The 17920-nt window shown below is 47.1% G+C and overlaps 1 pseudogene; it reads right to left on the bottom strand.

Moving 5' to 3' along the window:
- Window positions 1-16827: 16827 nt before the first annotated feature.
- Window positions 16828-17280, bottom strand: LOC148802290 (secreted RxLR effector protein 161 pseudogene; annotated as a pseudogene).
- Between the last annotated feature and the right edge of the window lie 640 nt (window positions 17281-17920).

The raw sequence follows: 17920 nt of genomic DNA on the forward strand, positions 1-17920 counted from the left end.
CCTTCGTTGGAAGAGATTGAACTCAGCCGCGAAGGAAGCCTCGATGTACTCGTCCGTTTGCAGCTGCATCTCCTCCGACGCCTTGTACTCATTGACAGCCTCTCATCTCAACCTGTTTCGCTCCACCTTAAGCTCGGCAATCTCTTGCTTCAGCTCCCGGACAAGGCTGGCCTGCTCAGCCAGCTACACCTTTAGCTCAACCACCTCCCTCTCCAACATGGTCGATCGCTCCCTAGCAGCCTGAAGCTTGGTTGGGCCTTCTGCCGTAGGTACTTAGAGTGATTCCCACTCGTATGATGACCGGAGGTCTCGAAAACGATCAACCAGTGCGATTGCCGCACAAGCATTTTGTAGACGAACATGATAAGTATACCAAAAAAGAGAGCGAAACACAAGGAATAAGAGGAAGGGACTTACCTGGGCAGCAGACCGTAGCAGCGCACACTCCAAGGCTCTGCTACCGACTTCGACCGATTCCCGATCTATTGATATTCTCACGAATCCTCGTAGTAACTGCTCGGGAACCCCAGGCATCTTCAGATTGTCATCCATACGAACTAACCACCTCGGCATGTGCAGACCCAAGCTGCTGCCTGCCTTAGTTACCAACGCGCCTACGGGACGACGAACCCCTTCAAGGTCAACCATGACAATGTTGTCCTCCTCGGCATTCCACTGCTAGACTCTCCTTTGCCGACAAGCAGCCCTATCCGTAGATCGTGGCCGCTCTTCTATCTTGGGACGAGCTTCTGGTTGCACATCGGCTCACTTCTACCTTTGTCGAACTGCCATCATCCGGCGAACAATCTCTTCCTCACTGGCCATACTTATACCTGCAACATAGGATACCCAAGGTAAGAAGAAAGTGGGCAAGGTAAATTTAACTCGGTGAACAATAGTAAAGGAAACATACTGGCCACCCTCTTCATCAGCCCGACGAGCATTAGCATCTCCGAGCATGTGTACGCGATAATGTCGATTTCATTGATCATGCTCAGGGTTGACCTCTCCTCCCAAGTGAGTGCCGACCATTAGGACTGCGACAGAGTCGTCCTTGGCTTCCACAGCTCGGCAGGAAAAGGGTGACCCCCGGGAATGCGCACGAAGAAGAATGACTCCTTCCAGTGCTTCACAGAGAAAGGGGCCCCGACCAACGACTGAATATTCTGTCGAGTGGAGAAGTAATAGTACCCCTGCTGGTGGTGTTTTAGCTGGAGCATAAAGCTTACCATTCATAGGGTTAGTTTGATATCGTGGATGACATAGTAGTGAAGGGATGAGAGATCCATCGTATGGACGCCCAAAACTTGCGGAATAAGGTGGGCGAATTTCAAAAAAATTTCTCTCCCTTCAACTGGGAATCACATTCCCTATTTAGAAAATAATATTTTCAAGGATCAATCTTGAACCATAAACTGAACCAGATGCGAACAAAAGCAGTAGGAGAGAATTATACCTGATACGGAGAAGCAATATCTCCCAATGGAGGTGTTCACGCCCAAGGAAGGATCCAAAGACTGTTCCCACTGAAGATGGCGTAGTGCAGGATGGAGTAGAATCAGCAGTGTTCTTCTCCAAGAACTTTGTCCTTCGCAAGAAACAACAGGATGGCACGTGAGCACAACTTCCTATCAATCCTTTCACAAAGAATTGATGTCAAGATCGAATCTTGACTTCTCCCACAACGGGAGATCGAACTGGCAAGGTAGGCGACAAGAAGAAGGAGGCGGCAAGAAAGAATTCTGCTTCTTTTTCTGTGATTTCAGCTCTGAAGAGGATGTGAATAATATCTTCTAAAGGCTGCCGCCCCTTCCTTCTCTTGTAACCCTAAAGGATCAGCTCCTAATCCAATTAGGACTTGCTGATCCAAATCTGATTTGGATCAGACATCCCTTTAGGTGATAAGGATAAACCCTTATCTTATCTGCAGATTAGATTAGCCTTCTCCTAATCTCATTAGGAGGTTTCTAGATCTGAATCACATTCAGATCTGGACTCTCTGAGTGGATAGGGTTAAGACCCTATCCTATCTGCTAATCCATCTCAGAATTTGCCCCATATTTAACTAATTAAATAGCCCAGTTCGAAATGGGCTTTAGGCCCATTAAGGTTAAGTGCTCACTTAGTCTTCCTATCTGCTCCCCAGTTGGGATTCTTTATATGACGTGAGACCCAAGCATTGATTTACACATCAGCCACATGGGTTCGGCCCAGCCTTTGTTACAAGGCCTGGCCGAATACACTGTTATGGACAGTGCACCCCTTGAAACCCATCCAATGGGCTCTATGGGCCCAACACTTACCCTAAGTGGTCCCTGGGCCAAGCCACCTTGTAACACCCAGGGACTGTGGGCAGATGCAAGATTAGCCCATCAGGTATTATCCTCAATGGTCTTACACTCAACTTCTCAGCCCATAATGATCAAACACTACCCGACAAGAGAGGACCTCTCCCTCGGCTGCAAGGAACAGTGTTGCACTCTCTGCTTATATGGATCTCGGGAATTAAAACCTTTTGCAAACATTTTAGAAACCATAATGTATATACTTTTATATCTCATATAAAATATATTTTGCAAAACAAATCTCAACGATTGAAATCGGTTGCCGGCAGTCTTGGTTTCCATCAATGAGAGTGTATCCCCGATCATTACCTTTGTTCGACAAAGGGGTTGATCCTGTCACTATGATCACCCACTCAGATGAATTCTCAGACTGTCCCAACATACCCAGGTTTTGACCCCCGCTAAGGATTTCACTGATTAGTACATCAAAGACAGCCCAATCCGACACTTAGTGCAGTATCATAATCGAGTCTAGGGGTCGGGTGTAACTTTCCAGTTTTGCCCATTAATCTCCAAGGTCCAGGGCAATACTGAAAATCTAGTCCAGTTCAAAGATTCAATTAATCCTATACTGTATGTGCCTAGGGTCTCACCCTGGCAGTTGAGATAGGCCACCCCAACCGACTTGGTAGCACATTAGTGTCAACCTTATCAGGATAGATCTTCCCAGACCGACCCACTGACTGTGAACATTCTAAACTAACACGAGTCTCATTAAGTGTCTAGTTTAAGGGTATTACACAGAAACATACCAAGGGAACATGAATCAAATATGCACTTTTATTCATTTACAATAAACTCATAAAGTACATCATTCTGATTGAAGCTAAGGGCATACAAAACTGTCCAATTAAGTAATAATTCAACAGTATCAAACCTTAAATGCAAAATTTGCACTGTGAATTGATGCTAATGAAACAAAAAAATACAAATTTTACATTAAATAATAATTCAAATTATAATTACTAAGTGAGGGATGGCTAAGTTGGTATGTTAAACGGTTTTCTCTGGTATCGGATTTGATTCTTGCAACCATCGAATTTGGGGAGGGGGATTATTAGCGGTGCATATCACCAAATAAAAAAAAAAAATCAAATTATATTTATAAACAAACATATGCAAAACTGAACAGAATGCAAAATTTGTATCTGGCTCAGATTTATATTACAAACAAACCCTAGCCGAATTTGGCAAGACAGGGAGCTGCCTCATTAGCAGACCGAGACAAATATCTTGCTGAGCTATTGGGAATTTCCACCAAAGAAGCTCTGTAATCGGCGTTGAGTTGTCGAATTCGCCAAGGAGGAGAACCAGAGATCTCCAAACAAAGCTTGAATGATCACAATTGCGTTCCCTTAAAAAAATGACAGAGTGAAGATTCAATTGCTTAACAAACTCGATAGCTTCCCAAGGCTTCTGTCTCCTTGAGCACCTTACAATGAGCTTTTCCAGTAGAAGCGCACATTTGGCAAAGGTGGAGAGAGAATAGTGCAAGATGCTAACCAGTTGATTGGTAAGGTTTCCTGTTTGATCGTAGCAGAGACTTGGGATCAAATCCCACCTGCATTTGGGTTGGGGAATGGGCAACCCTCCGCTGTATAACCTGTACATAATTACTGTCTATTTGACAGAAACGCTTTGACAGTTCACCTCTTCCATGTCAAATGGTCCCGTCATTCAATCCAAATTCTGATTAAATGTTTTTTGGATTCAAAACTGTATCTAGAACCATGATCGATCCTCGGCCAAATGGTCAGACTGTGATCGGATCCGGTTTTCAAAACCATGGTTATGAATACACCTCTAAAGCAAATCCTTCCATGAGATTCCACCAAAAGCTGGTTGAATAGTACAAAATTGGCCGTTCCTATGATTTAATAGACTTGTATCTCTTTGCAGTAGTAAGATCACTCTATTTAGAATCTCATGGTGTCATAGATGGGCCTGTGGATGGCCATTCGTACAAAGTAGACTCCACTGAACAGAGATGGGTATGTTTTGAATTAGAACCACAAGATAATGATTAATGAAAACCTGAAAAGTACTAATACAAGTTGTAATTCATTGGTGATAGTCAGACGAAGAGATGTGTCCCAACCAAGCCAAAGACCACCACTCCGTCCTCTACTACCGACAATCTTAAATTGACAATTGTTGAGATTCATGTATGAATAATATATAAAAAAGTCTCAGGTTGAAAAGGAATTACAGGTGTAAGAGACTTATATATAAAAGTGGTCCATAACCTAATAACTTATATTTTTTGGGAGTTTGGATCAGTAACCAATATATGGTCTCAATAATGTTTCAATCGGTTATTGCAGTCATACATCAGAAACATATTTCTTCATGAGTGACAATTGAGATGTTCCTAATGTGAGGTTAGAGTAATTTATTGGGACCAATGTTTTTGAACTGTCATTGATCCGGACAGTCGGACTGTTTGACCTAGGAACTATTTAGGTAATCGATTCTGATGGAGGAAGATTTGGTCCGACCTTTTGGCCACTCAACACGTGGAAGCAATCGAGGGTGACCTAGCAGGAGCAACAGCTCGGCATGGCAGTACGCTCAAGACGCGAGCTCCAAGAAGAGGAACCAGTGGTCTGAGCTCCCCAAAAGGAGCCCGAACTCTCCCTTTGACCTCGAGCCTTACGAGGAGCGCAAAGGGCAACAACCTGAACTTGCCCACCCCAGGGAAGTTCGGGCCATACTTCTATCCGAACTCAAGACTTCACCTCACACACCACTCCAGCACTTCATCTCCAGGCTGCCGAATTGAACAACCGTACCTGACACCAAAGGAGTCAGTATCCTGAGGCGACACACCTGACTGACTTAGGATCTGACGCTTGACAGCCACACTTCAACGACCACCTGCCACCGCCACCTCCAATTACAGAGACGGCTCCGACAAAGAGAGTAGTGGCGGTTGTCTGCCCCAGTAGAGGTGATGACCCGAACTGGTAGAAGTACAGAGATAATGATACCCGACCTGACAGGAGCTTGGGAGTGAGTGTGCGAAGTAGTTATAAAAGGCCCTCTTCCCCTCAAGAATAAAGGTACGTGATAACTTTGCGCCATCTGCTTTTTTATCTTGCCATTGAGAAAATACTAACTTGAGCTTCAGAGCACTCTCACCGGGTTCCTCCCCGGAGACTACTCGCTTTCTTCCCCATTTCAGGCACCTTTTGCTCCAGTCAGAGGCAAGATCGTTGACAGCTAGGACCGACCGGATTGTGCTCCATCAATTGGTGCCGTTTGTGGGAATGGCTTCTAAAAGCCTCCCTCTAAAACTTTCATAACACCTTTTTTCCAAGAAACCCCAACACCCATGGCTTCTTCCAGCAATGCTGGACATAGCACGGAGATGAACGCCACCGGGGAACAACTTCAAGTCCCCATGGTGTGCATCGGACAGTTCACCATCCCCCTTCCGGTGGATGGGATCCCCAGCCTGAATGCGCCACGAACAGTGGCGCCCGTGAATCTTCCCGCCATGAACACCCCCCTTCCTCCCTCTGTTGGAACCACCTTTGCTGAACCAACCATTGTTCCCCCGACAACTAGCCAGAACCAGCTTGATGACCTGGTGCATGGCATGCGGGCCATCCAAGCCCAAATGCAGCAGCTTCAACAACATCAAATCTACCAGCAGCAGATGCTGCACCATGTATCCCAATACCACTACCAGCAGCAGTTCCCCTAACTGCCTCAAAATCAGCTCCCACCTCGGCACCCCGCCATTAGGCGAGCCAAGCCCTCCCCTCAAGGCAGCATCAAATCTACCAGCAGCAGATGTTGCACCATGTATTCCAATACCACTACCAGTAGCAATTCCCCCAATTGCCTCAAAATCAGCTCCCACCTCGGCACCCCGCCATTAGGCTTCCCAAGCTCGGGCCCCCCAGGCTTGGAGCCCCTCTAGAAGCCAGGCTTCATCCCCTGATAGGAGAGAGAGAGGGGCTGCCCCCGCCTCGCCACGCGCCGGCGGACCAGGAACCCGATCCATCAAGTCAGCATCACCTCAGCGCTCTCAGGACGGGCCCCTGCACACCGAAAACCGGTTCAGCACCTTAGCCGCGGACTACCTCCAGCAGTCCAGGCCCATCGAGCTCGGGAGCACCGAGGTAAGCAGTGCCAACGCCGGGCCTTCCAAGCAGTAGAGGCGCCGCCGGAGAAGCCGCCAAACTGCAACCCGCATCCTGCCCGAGCTCCGAGGTGAAGAAGAAGCGAGCTCAGAAGAGGTAAAGGCTGCCCCGATCCTCTCAGTCCCTTCCCCCCTGTCATCAAAACTCCTTGCAGTTCCTATGCCTAGAGACTTTAAACTCCCCCCATTCGACAAGTATGATGGGTCCTTTGACCCCAGCGACCACGTCGATGCCTTCCAGTCCCAGATGCACTTGGCTAGGGCCAGCAAGTCCTGTATGTGCATAGCCTTCACTACCACCTTCAGAGGAGTGGCTTGCACCTGGAACAGGAACGTGGCCCCCGGGTCAGTAAGGAGCTAGGCCCAGTTCGTTCAGGTCTTCACCGCGCACTTCATCACCAGCAAGCGGTGCCCCCGAACTGAGGAGAGCCTCCTCGGCATGGTCCAGAAGGAAGGAGAGCCCATCCGCAGCTACATCAAGCGGTTTAACGATGCATTTCTACAGATCCCACGCCTGGACCCCGCAGTTCAGCTCGCGGCGGCCAAGATGGGGGTGACACACAAGGAATTCAAGTGGCACATAGTGGCCAACCAGCCTGTGACCATTGCTGAGTTCCTTAATCTCGCGGACAAGTTAATGCGAACGGAGGAGGAGATCAACCAAAGGACTGGGGGCGGGTTTGAAAAAAGAAAGAGAGAAGAACTCCCCAATCAAGGAGACAGCCAAAAGGATCCAGCTTGGGCGCCGAAACCAAGCCAGCCGTTCCAAGCTCCCATGGCAGGTCGGACAGACTACACGCCCTTGAACACAAAGCGGGCTGAGATCTTGATGACGATCAAAGACGCCCCGTACGTAAAGTGGCCACCTCGCCTAAAAGGGAACCCAAACGAGAGGAACAAAAACTTGTACTACGGTTTCCATAGAGACCACGGTCAAAGTACCGAACATTGTAATAATCTCCGCGACGAGATAGTGGGACTCATCCGTCGCGGGTACTTAAGAAATTTTGTACAGCATAATAATAATAATAATAATAATAATAATAATAATAATAATAATAATAATAATAACAAGATAGGTCGGCAAGGGGAGCACGGTAAAGATGCTCCCGAGTCCAGCAGCAAGCCGGCTGAACAGTCGCAAAGACAACCTCCGGAAGAGAGGCCAGTTCGGGGAACCATCCACGTGATAGTGGGAGGTTTGGTAGTAGCGGGTTGTACTTTGACAGCGGCCCGGGCGTCAGTTCGCGAAGCTGCCCGAGAAGAGCAGAACCCTCCGAAGAGGCCGAAGACGGAGGAACCAATTTTCTTCACGGAAGACGATGCGCGAGGGGTCCACTAACCCCACAACGATGCGCTTGTCATAAAACTAAGGATCAACGACTTCGAAGTCAGACGTGCGCTTGTTGATTCAGACAGCTCGGCGGACATTCTCTTCAAGTTGGCGTTTGACCAGCTTCAGTTGCGGAGAAGCGAGTTGAAGCCCGCAAACACTCCTCTGGTGGGTTTTAGCAGAGAGGAAGTTAGGCCCCTTGGGAAAATAATAGTACCTGTGGAAGTCGGCACATGGCCCTGTGTGGTCAGACTCAACCACGATTTCCTGGTGGTCGCGACCCCCTTCCCATGCAATGCCATAATAGGGCAGCCAATCACTCATGTCCTACGGGCAGTGGTCTCCACCTACTACTTGGTAATGAAGTTTCCTACAGACTTCGGTGTGGGAGTAGTGCGGGGCGACCAGCTCGAGTCCTGCAAGTGCTATGTTGCCGCCCTGAAGGGAAAAACCAAGGTAGTCGGTGACCTCGAACTAGAGTGGCCTACGGAGCAAGGCGAAGAACGAGCTGCACCCACAGAAAAACGGTCGCGATCCCAACTTCAGCTACGGACCCAGCTCGGACACTACAGATCGGTGCTTCTGTCCAGCAACCTCTACAATCCGAACTGGTAAGTTTCTTACTTCAAAATTTAGATATTTTTTCATGGTCCGCGGTTGATATGCCTGGTATTGACCCCAGCCTTATAACTCACAAACTTAATACTGACCCTATAGTTAGACCCATTAGACAGAAGAAACACAACTTAGCCCCAGAGCGCTGGAAGGCGGTCAATGAGGAGGTTGAGAAGCTCCTCGCATCAGACTTCATAAGGGAAGTTCATTACCCGAGCTGGGTAGCCAACCCAGTTCTGGTAAAAAAGGCAAACGGCAAGTGGCGCATGTGCGTCGACTACACTGACCTGAACCGAGCTTGCCCGAAGGATTGCTTCCCCCTCCCCAGAATTGACCACCTAGTGGACGTGACCTCGAGACATGAGTTGCTAAGCTTTTTGGACGCCTACTCGGGCTACAACCAAATCAGGATGGACCAGTCCGACGTGGAAAAAACCACCTTCATAACCGAGTTCGACCTGTACTGCTACAAGGTCATGCCCTTCGGACTGAAAAATGCTGGGGCAACCTTCCAAAGACTCATGAAAAAGCTGTTTCAGCTCTTAATTGGCACGAAGATAGAATGTTATGTAGACAACATGGTTGTCAAGACATAGTTTTTGCATGAATTAATACAAGACTTGCACTCTATCTTCCAAATTCTGCGTCAATTTAGCATGAAACTAAACCCAAACAAGTGTGCCATCGGTGTCACCTCGGGTAAGTTCCTAGGGTACATCGTCAACCGGCGTGGTATTGAGGCCAACCCGGACAAAATAAAGGCCATCCTAGATATGAGACCACCCTGAAACGTAAAAGTGGTTTAGAGGCTAAATGGCCGCATAGACGCCCTGGGCTGCTTTATGTCCAAGTCAGCAGACCGCTGCCTGCCTTTCATTAAGGCAATTAAAGGCAAAGGGTTCGAATGGACCCCCGACTGCCAGCTCGCGTTCGGCAAGCTCAAGAAATACCTCGCCAGTGTGCTGGTCTTAACCAGGCCCGAGGAGGGCGATGTCTTAGAACTGTTCCTCTCGGCAAGTAACGAAGTGGTCAGTTCGGTACTAATAAAAGAAGTATATTGGGTCCAACGACCCATCTATTATGTTAGTAAAATTTTGTAGGGAGCAGAGACAAGATACCGGCAGATAGAAAAGTTGGCATACACACTGATAATTGCAGCTCGGAAACTCCGCCCATATTTCCAGGCTCACATTGTCGTCGTCTTGACTGACAAACCTCTGAGGCAAGTCTTACTCAAGCCCGAGGTTTCCGGTCGGCTGACGAAGTGGGCCATCGAGCTCAGTGAGTACGACCTCCAGTATAAGCTACGAACTGCTATTAAGGCCCAAGCCTTAGCAGATTTCATCGTTGAGTGCACGTTCAGCTTCGAAGTCCCCAGGCCGGTTAAGCCCGAGATCCCCAATTTGGGTGAGCCTGGAGCTCCTAGGCCAATAGAGTCCGAACCCCGTGAGGTAGCAGCCAGGGTGGCATCTCTCCTAGTTAGACCAAACGCGAACTCGGATGAGAAGCCCTAGATCCTTCATGTAGATGGCTCCTCGAACCAACAGGGCAGCGGGGGTGGAATAGTCCTGTGCGGCCCGGGTGGCACAAAATTGGAATACGCGCTACGCTTTGAGTTCGCGGCATCCAACAACGAGGTGAAGTACGAGGCATTGATAGCCGGGCTGGCCCTAGCACAAGATGTAAGAGTGAAACACATAGTTATCTGCAACGATTCCCAACTTGTGGTCAACCAAGTTATGGGCAAATACGAAGCACGCGAGCCAACTATGATCGCCTACTTGGCAAAGGTCAGAGAACACTAAGGCCGACGCCCTGTCCCGGTTAACTAGCACCAGTCACAACGCCATGAGAACCGTGTACATAGAGGACTTACCTCGGCCTAGCATTCTCAGGGGGGCAGAGGAGGTTGCTCCCATCCTTGAAGCAGAGCCAAGCTGGATCGACCCACTCGCGAGCTTCTTGCTAGACGGGACCCTCCCTGCAGATCGCAATGCAGCCAGAAGGGTGCAGCGCCAGGCAGCCAAATACGTGATAATAGACGAACGGCTGTACTGACGATCCTACACGCTCCCCTACCTGTGTTGCTTGTGACCTATCGAAGTCGAGCTCGTACTCCACGACACTCATGAAGGTCTGTGCGGCAGACACTTGGGGGGCAGGGCCCTCGCCCAGAAGGCACTTCGACAAGGGTACTATTGGCCAACGATGAAGGCAGAGGCCATCGAGCTCGTCAGAAAATGCGACAAGTGTCAGAAACATGCAAACATCCACCATCAGCCTGCCGCCGACCTCAAGTATCTCACTAGTCCATGGCCCTTTGCGCAATGGGGCATCGACCTCCTGGGGCCATTCCCACCAGCAGCAGGTGGAGGAAGTTCCTAGTGGTGGCGATAGATTACTTCACAAAGTGGGTAGAAGCTGAACCTCTCGCGACAATCATAGCTCGAAACGTCCATAACTTCTTTTGGAAGAACATAGTATGCCACTTCGGGTTACCTCGGGTACTGATCTCCGACAATGGCAAGCAGTTCAAAGACATCAAATTTCAGGAATGGTGCCAAGATATGGGGATTTGGCAGAACTTCACATCGGTCACGCACTCGCAAGCAAACGGTCAAGCAGAAGTTATGAACATAGCTATCCTCCGCAGGCTAAAAGCGCGACTAGACCGAGCTATCAAGTGTTCTATGGGCTCACCAAACTACCGAAAAAACCACCACGGGAGAGACCCCCTTTAACCTCACCTACGACACTGAAGCAGTAATTCCGATGGAGATCGAAGTACCTACACTGCCACTAGAAGCATACGACGATCAGACAAACGGAGACGAGCTACGTACCAACCTTGATCTACTCGACGAGGTAAGAGACCTCGCGTACATCCGGACCGTAGCTTACCAGCAAAGAGTAGCTCGGTACTACAATGCCAGAGTAAAAAAGTGAAACTTCTGCGTCGGCGACCTGGTCCTCCGTAAGATCATGGCACCCGAGCCCGGCGTTGGCAAACTCGGACTGAACTGGGAAGGACTCTACCGAGTAAAGAAAATACTCGGGGGAGCATACGAGCTTGAAACCCTAGAGGGCAAACAAGTACCCCGGGCGTGGAACGTCGTCAACTTAAGACAATACTACCTATAAATCACCAAGCGAAGTGAACTAAGAGTCGCTACCAGAACCTAAGGGATAGAATGCCGAGCTAACAAGGACCTCGACACCATAAGACTTAGTCACCTCTTCGGCATGGGCAAGCAAAGGCAAAATGCTAGCACCAAGCGCTAACAGCGAGCTGATAAGGACCTCGGTATCCCATCATCGGAGGCCAAGTGTTGACGCCAAAAGCGGCCGCACAAGTGGTTCTCGACAGAACAATATAATCAGTTTGGCAAAGAAGAAGAAGACGACAACACTTAACCAAAAGAACATTTCATTACAAAATACTCTATTTACATTCCAAAAAAAAAAAAACATTCTAGTAGTCCGACAATCTTAGTCCTCACCCTCGGAAGGCACTTCAGCAATCTTAGTCCTCACCCTCGGAAGCCCGACAAAAAGTTGCTAACTTACCACCATGGCATAAGAGGCAGCACGCTTGGCTACGTGGTTCAAAGGAAGCTCGGCCCACGCCGCGACCTCCTCAGGGTAAACCGCCTCCTTACTTTTTCGAAGTGTGTGGTTCGGCGATAGCACGCTCCTGAACTCGCCTTGGCCTCCCGAGCCTGAAGGCCCAGCCCGCGTATAAGCAGCCTCAGCGTAAGGAGCCCCCGTATAAGCAGCCTCGGCGTAAGGGGCCCCTGCCGCTTCTTGTACTGGAGGGGCCATCTCGGGCTCCCTGGGCGGATCCACTGGCGGATAGCTCAGTACCTTGGGCTCCGCATCTCAGGGCAGTTCGGCACAAGTCCGTTTGGCAACTCGCTTCCTCCTCTTCATGGCATGAAACAGGTTCCCACCGCGAGTCTTTTCTGTGTCCATCACACCTGCAAAAAGAGTTCGGCATCAGGAAAACGAAAGAATGGAAAGCAAAACAAAAGGCAAGCCTCTGAGCAAGGAACCTACCTGAACTTAGGCCAGCCTAGATGAGCTTGGCCTCCGTCAGATAATGGTGGTATTTTAGCCCGAGCCGGGCCCATTCCCGGAGGCTTTTTGCCGTATCCCTATCTAGCATAACACTGGGGTCAGGGGCAGCCAACCCCCACCCGGTTTGGAATGGCCACCCCGTTGCACTTCGTACCCCGAAGTAGTCATGTTTCCACGCCGGGACCTTGTTGGGAAGATCGTGTAAAAGCTTGAACCCCGGGCTCGGAGACAGGTAGTACGCCCGCCTATGCCCGGGAAGGGGACCCGCTTGCTTCTTAAGCATGAGAATGGAAGAGAAGATCTTCAGGTCTAAAGGCAGAATGTGTTTGCAAAAGAGGGAGATAGTCCCAACCAAATTGCGGATAGAATTTGGGTGGAGCTGACCAACGGTAACACCGAAGTGGTTCATAACCTCGACGATGAGAGGGTGGAAAGGTAGGCGTAGCCCGACGACGAGCTGCTCCCGGAATATCACGATCTCGTCAGGACCGTGTTCCCAAGGGTATAAAGTAAGTATACTCCCTAGGCAGGTTGAACTGGGTGATAAGGAAAGCTCCTCAGGCGTCATGGTTGAGGGCCCAAACTTGTTTAATGTCCGACCTCGACGAGAGGAGGACGCCAAACTACCTGAGGCGACTCGGCCTACGGGTTCGAACTCTTCCTCGAGCTCTTCCTCGAGCTCTACCTCGGGCTCACTAAGGCTGTCGGGGGATGCAGCTCGGTTCGTGGAACCTGCATCTGGCCCCCTCAAGCTGTCTAAGCTGTCCGAGCTAGACATTGGGAGGAAAGAAAAACTACGAATAAAGTATTGACTCACCTGGAAAAAACTAACGGACTACGGAAGGTTGACGCGAGCTAAAACTTGGATGCGAGCTCAAGAAGCAAACGCAGGAGAATGACGATGGAAAGCGACTGGGGGTCCCCCACTATTTGTACCCATAGTGACCGAAAACCGATGGCTCTGATCGAGGCAAATCCAACGGCCCACGATCAAGCTGATCGCACGCCTCCTAAGACCGAGACGTGACTGGCCGCACGTCTTTGGAAACTGAAGCAGCGCTGGCGCACGTCTCCCAACATTGAAGGTAGCAACGACGCGTTTTTCAAATTTGAAATAACGCCTGCTATCACGTCTCCTAGCATTGAAGGCAACAGTGGCGCGTTTTTTGAATTTGAAATAACGCTCGCCGTCACATCTCCCAGCATTTAAAGACAGATTGGTGCGTTTTCTGACTTTTTGGCGCTCGAGGAATCCGGAAATCTCCTGACGTGCGCACACTTCGCGCCATCAGTCAACCGGTTTGAAGTACGGATCAAATCCACCCGTCACTTCGCGAACTCCCCGCGCCAGGGCAAGGCCCTTAGCGTGAGGAGTGGGGGGCAATTGATGGAGGAAGATTTGGCCCGACCTCTTGGCCACCCAACACGTGGAAGCAACCGAGGGTGACCTGGCAGGTGCAACAACTCGGCATGGCAGTACGCTCAAGACGTGAGCTCCGAGAGGAGGAATCAGCGGTCCGAGCTCCCCAAAAGGAGCCCGAACTCTCCCTTTGACCCTGACCCTTGACTAAAAATGCGCCAATCCGTCGGAAAATTTTCAGATTTCCGGATTCAATTTCAACCTTAACTCGATCCTTGACTAAAAACTGTAGAATTAGTTAACAACCCGCTCGACCCATACAACAATTTCTGGCTATTTTTATTTTAATTATTCTTTTACTTTTTAAGTTTGAACGAGTCATCCATTCAAACCAAATAATTAAAAGTGCTGATCTGAAAATCGGTGGTGAAAGTGTTTCCGATCAGATTTTAAAGCCTTATTTGAGACAGAATTGCTAGTGTTTTATTTTTGAATTGTAAGCAGTGTGCATTTGTATGCAAGTCTTTCCCGGTTTTGATGACTCCCCTCCATGCACAACATCACAACTCTGCTGGAATGTTAGAGGCTTGTAGTGAAGACTTTTGCTGTCCTTTTCGTGGGAGTGGCGAGGAGAGGACTCTCAGTGTTTATGGGTTGGTGGGCCGTCGGCCACGGTAGTTGTGGACAAGCTGGAGTGTGAGACAGTGAGAGATACCCAAAATGAATGAATTTATTTGAATTTGGACGCGTTGACGGGGAACTCTGAACTTTGAAGTTGAAGTCTGAACACTCAAAAGACGAGATGTGATGAGTCACTTCTTGGTCTTCAGCTCTGCTGTACTGCGGTCAAACGCTCCCCACACGCGATTTCCCAAACGACTTGTTCACTTCCAGCCGTTTAAGCCTTTGCTCGTCCTCCAGCGGCTTGACCCACTGGCTTTTTAATAATTTTTTTGGGAAAATTTCAGTTTATTATCTTGAATTTTTGGTAGTGCCAAGTTTGTACTCGAATTTTAAAACGTGTCACTATATTATCTAAAATTTGAAAAAATTATCAATTTGGTAATCGCCGTTTTCGTCAATTAACCCATGCACGTGATATTACATGTGATTAATAACATTTTAAAATTTCAAAATTATCCTTTTAAGGATACTGTTCATTATCTTCTACTTGGAAATGGAAATTGGAACTAAATCAGAGCGTATGTGGATGGAAAATTTGTTGTTAAAATAAAATTAATACTAGAAATTAAAAAAAATAAGGACTAGTAATACCGAAAAACTAATACTGATGAGGGGTAATTTGGCCCAATCTGTTAGTACGTGAACATGTCGAGAGACTTGATTAGATGACAATTTAGTATTTTCGAACACCTCAGCAGGCCAGGTCAACTCGGGCACCTTGGACACCTTGGCTAAGACCGAGGTCCGAGTAGCTTGTGGTGTCCTAACCTACTGAGGTGCCATGTAACCCTCTTCTAGAAGCTATCCAGCCGTTTCTAATATCTCTGGGATCACACCGCATGTCAGTGAACCTTATCCTTATCCCACCCAAATAGGACAGACTCGATAAGCCTTACCAGTTCACACGAAGTCCATCTCTGGGTGTGAAACGGACTCCTGTTTATGCGGGTCGGAGATCTCGGATATGTTTTGTGAGTCTACGACAACTCGTCTATATAAGGGCATCACCTCCAGCCTCATAAGATGTGCACAATTTAGTTCTCATACCCTCATACTTACAAGTAAACTGGCTAGCTATAACATTATTCGCTAACTTGAGCATCAGAGTGCCTACACCGGATAAAGTACCCTAGGACCTTTGGTATTGTTTTTTCTGATAGCTTGACCACACGACTTCACTAGTCCGACGTCCAAACTGCCTTTCAACTAGGAGAGTACAAATTGTGAATCATCAAATAAATACCATAAGGGTTTGGACAACGACGGACGCGACACGTAAAAAGGATTGGTAATGATGCTCCAAGTACATGCAGAGGCGAATAGCTGAGATCTTTATGTATCAAACCTGCATGCAAAGAGAGAATAATAGCAGCTCCGCAGTATAGGATCCAAGACACCAACCTCTCGAAGAAAGTGTAAGAGAGAATTGCTTAATCTAATTAGAGCCGAAGCTGAGAGGATATTTTTCCTTCTCAGTAAAGAACTTATGTCGTGTGTGAGAAGCACTTGGGAGTGATCCCTTATATAGTTGCTTCTCCAACGTTAATTTCCCTGTTATTAGGAACATACAATAACCAGAATAACCAATTGAGATAAGTGTTCATCAATAGTAAAATTAATGCTCCATCAGATTTGAGACAAGTGTCTCATGTTGACCAAGGATCTAGCCACTTGGTCATCCAGTCTACACTGGGTCAAATGGATATCCATCCCAATAAGAGATGGAATATGGATCCAAATAATCCAACAATATTGGTATATCCATGCATTCAAATAAACAATCAAATAAATTTGTTTTTATAGAAAATAAATAAATAGGTAATTATTTAAAATGAATGATTGTGTGTGAGAGCATTGCATGGAGATAACCATAAAATAATCATCTTCCATCAACATGTGGCTTGTCACATGGCCATTGGATATTCCAACATGTTGAGGATTAAACGAGGACCTATGGCCACTCTACCATCATCTCCCACTTGGCCAGTCAGGCCCGAGATGAATAAGTGCCAACCAACAACATTGCTTTAGCGTGCCTTACATAATCTGTAATTGCAATGGGTTTAGTCAAGGGGTCAGCAATCATATCTTTTGTAGGCACATATTCTACCAGGATCTCATTCCGTTGGTAGACATCATATAAATACCGGTAATGGAGATCTACTTGTTTTCCTTTAGGGCCGATCTCACCATTTTTAATTGTTTTAATGGAATCTTGGTTGTCATTGAAGATCTTTACAGCTCCTATTGGCACATTAGGAATTTAGAGTTCTTCTAAGAATCTCCTAATCCAAACAGCTTCAGATGTTGTGGAGCTACAAGAGATAAACTCAGCTTCCATGGTGAATTTAGCTATACAGCTTTGTTTCTTGCTTGTCCATGAAACAACACCTCCTCCTAAGAGGAATAAGTACCCGGTTATAGATTTTCTATCATCTGGGTCACCTGCAAAATCTACATCACAATAACCCAGTAACTCTAAATCGTTTGCATGATAGGTTAATTTGAAGTGTTTTGTTAAGTGCAAATATCTAAATATTCTTTCAATAGTCTTCCAATGTATTTTACCTGGGTTACTTTGGTATCTACTAACAAGACCTACTGCATATGAGATATCTGGTCTTGTGAAAAGCCTGGCATACATCAAGCTACCAATAGCTTGAGCATAGGGTCTATACTTCATTTTCTCTATTTCTTCATCATTAGTGGGAGCCATATCTCTACTTAATTTGGTTCTTCTACAAATTGGAGTTTCAACTCCATTACAATCTTTTATATTGAATTTCCTTAGATTTTTTCCAAGTAATGCTCTTGTGAAAGAGTTAAGGTTTTAGTGTTCCTATCTCTTTCTATTTTAATTCCAAGTACATAATTTGCATCACCCATGTCTTTCATTTCAAAGTTGATTTTTAACCAATCTTTGGTTTCATTAATCATAGACACATCATTTTCAGTAATAAGAATATCATCTACATATAATGAAAGAACAACAAAACTGCTCCCACTATTCAAAGAGTAAACACAATGATCAAACTGATTAGGTATAAATCCAAGTTTAGAGATTGCTTCATAAAAGGTATGGTACCACATCCTAGAGGACAGTTTTAAACCATATAATGATTTCTTTAATTTATACACTTTATTTTCTTGTCCCTCTATTACATAACCTTTGGGTTGAGTCATGTATATTTCTTCATTCAGCTTTCCATTAAGAAAAGTAGTTTTGACATCTAATTGGCACAACTCTAAGTCCAAAAAGGCAACTAAGGACATTAGGATTCTAATAGAGGTAAACTTGGCAATTGGAGAGTAAGTCTCCTCATAATCAATCCCTTCTACTTGGGTGTACCATTTTG

The sequence above is a fragment of the Nelumbo nucifera genome, chromosome 2 (assembly GCF_055504915.1).
Source record: "Nelumbo nucifera cultivar China Antique chromosome 2, China Antique-T2T, whole genome shotgun sequence".
NCBI classification, from domain to species: domain Eukaryota; kingdom Viridiplantae; phylum Streptophyta; class Magnoliopsida; order Proteales; family Nelumbonaceae; genus Nelumbo; species Nelumbo nucifera.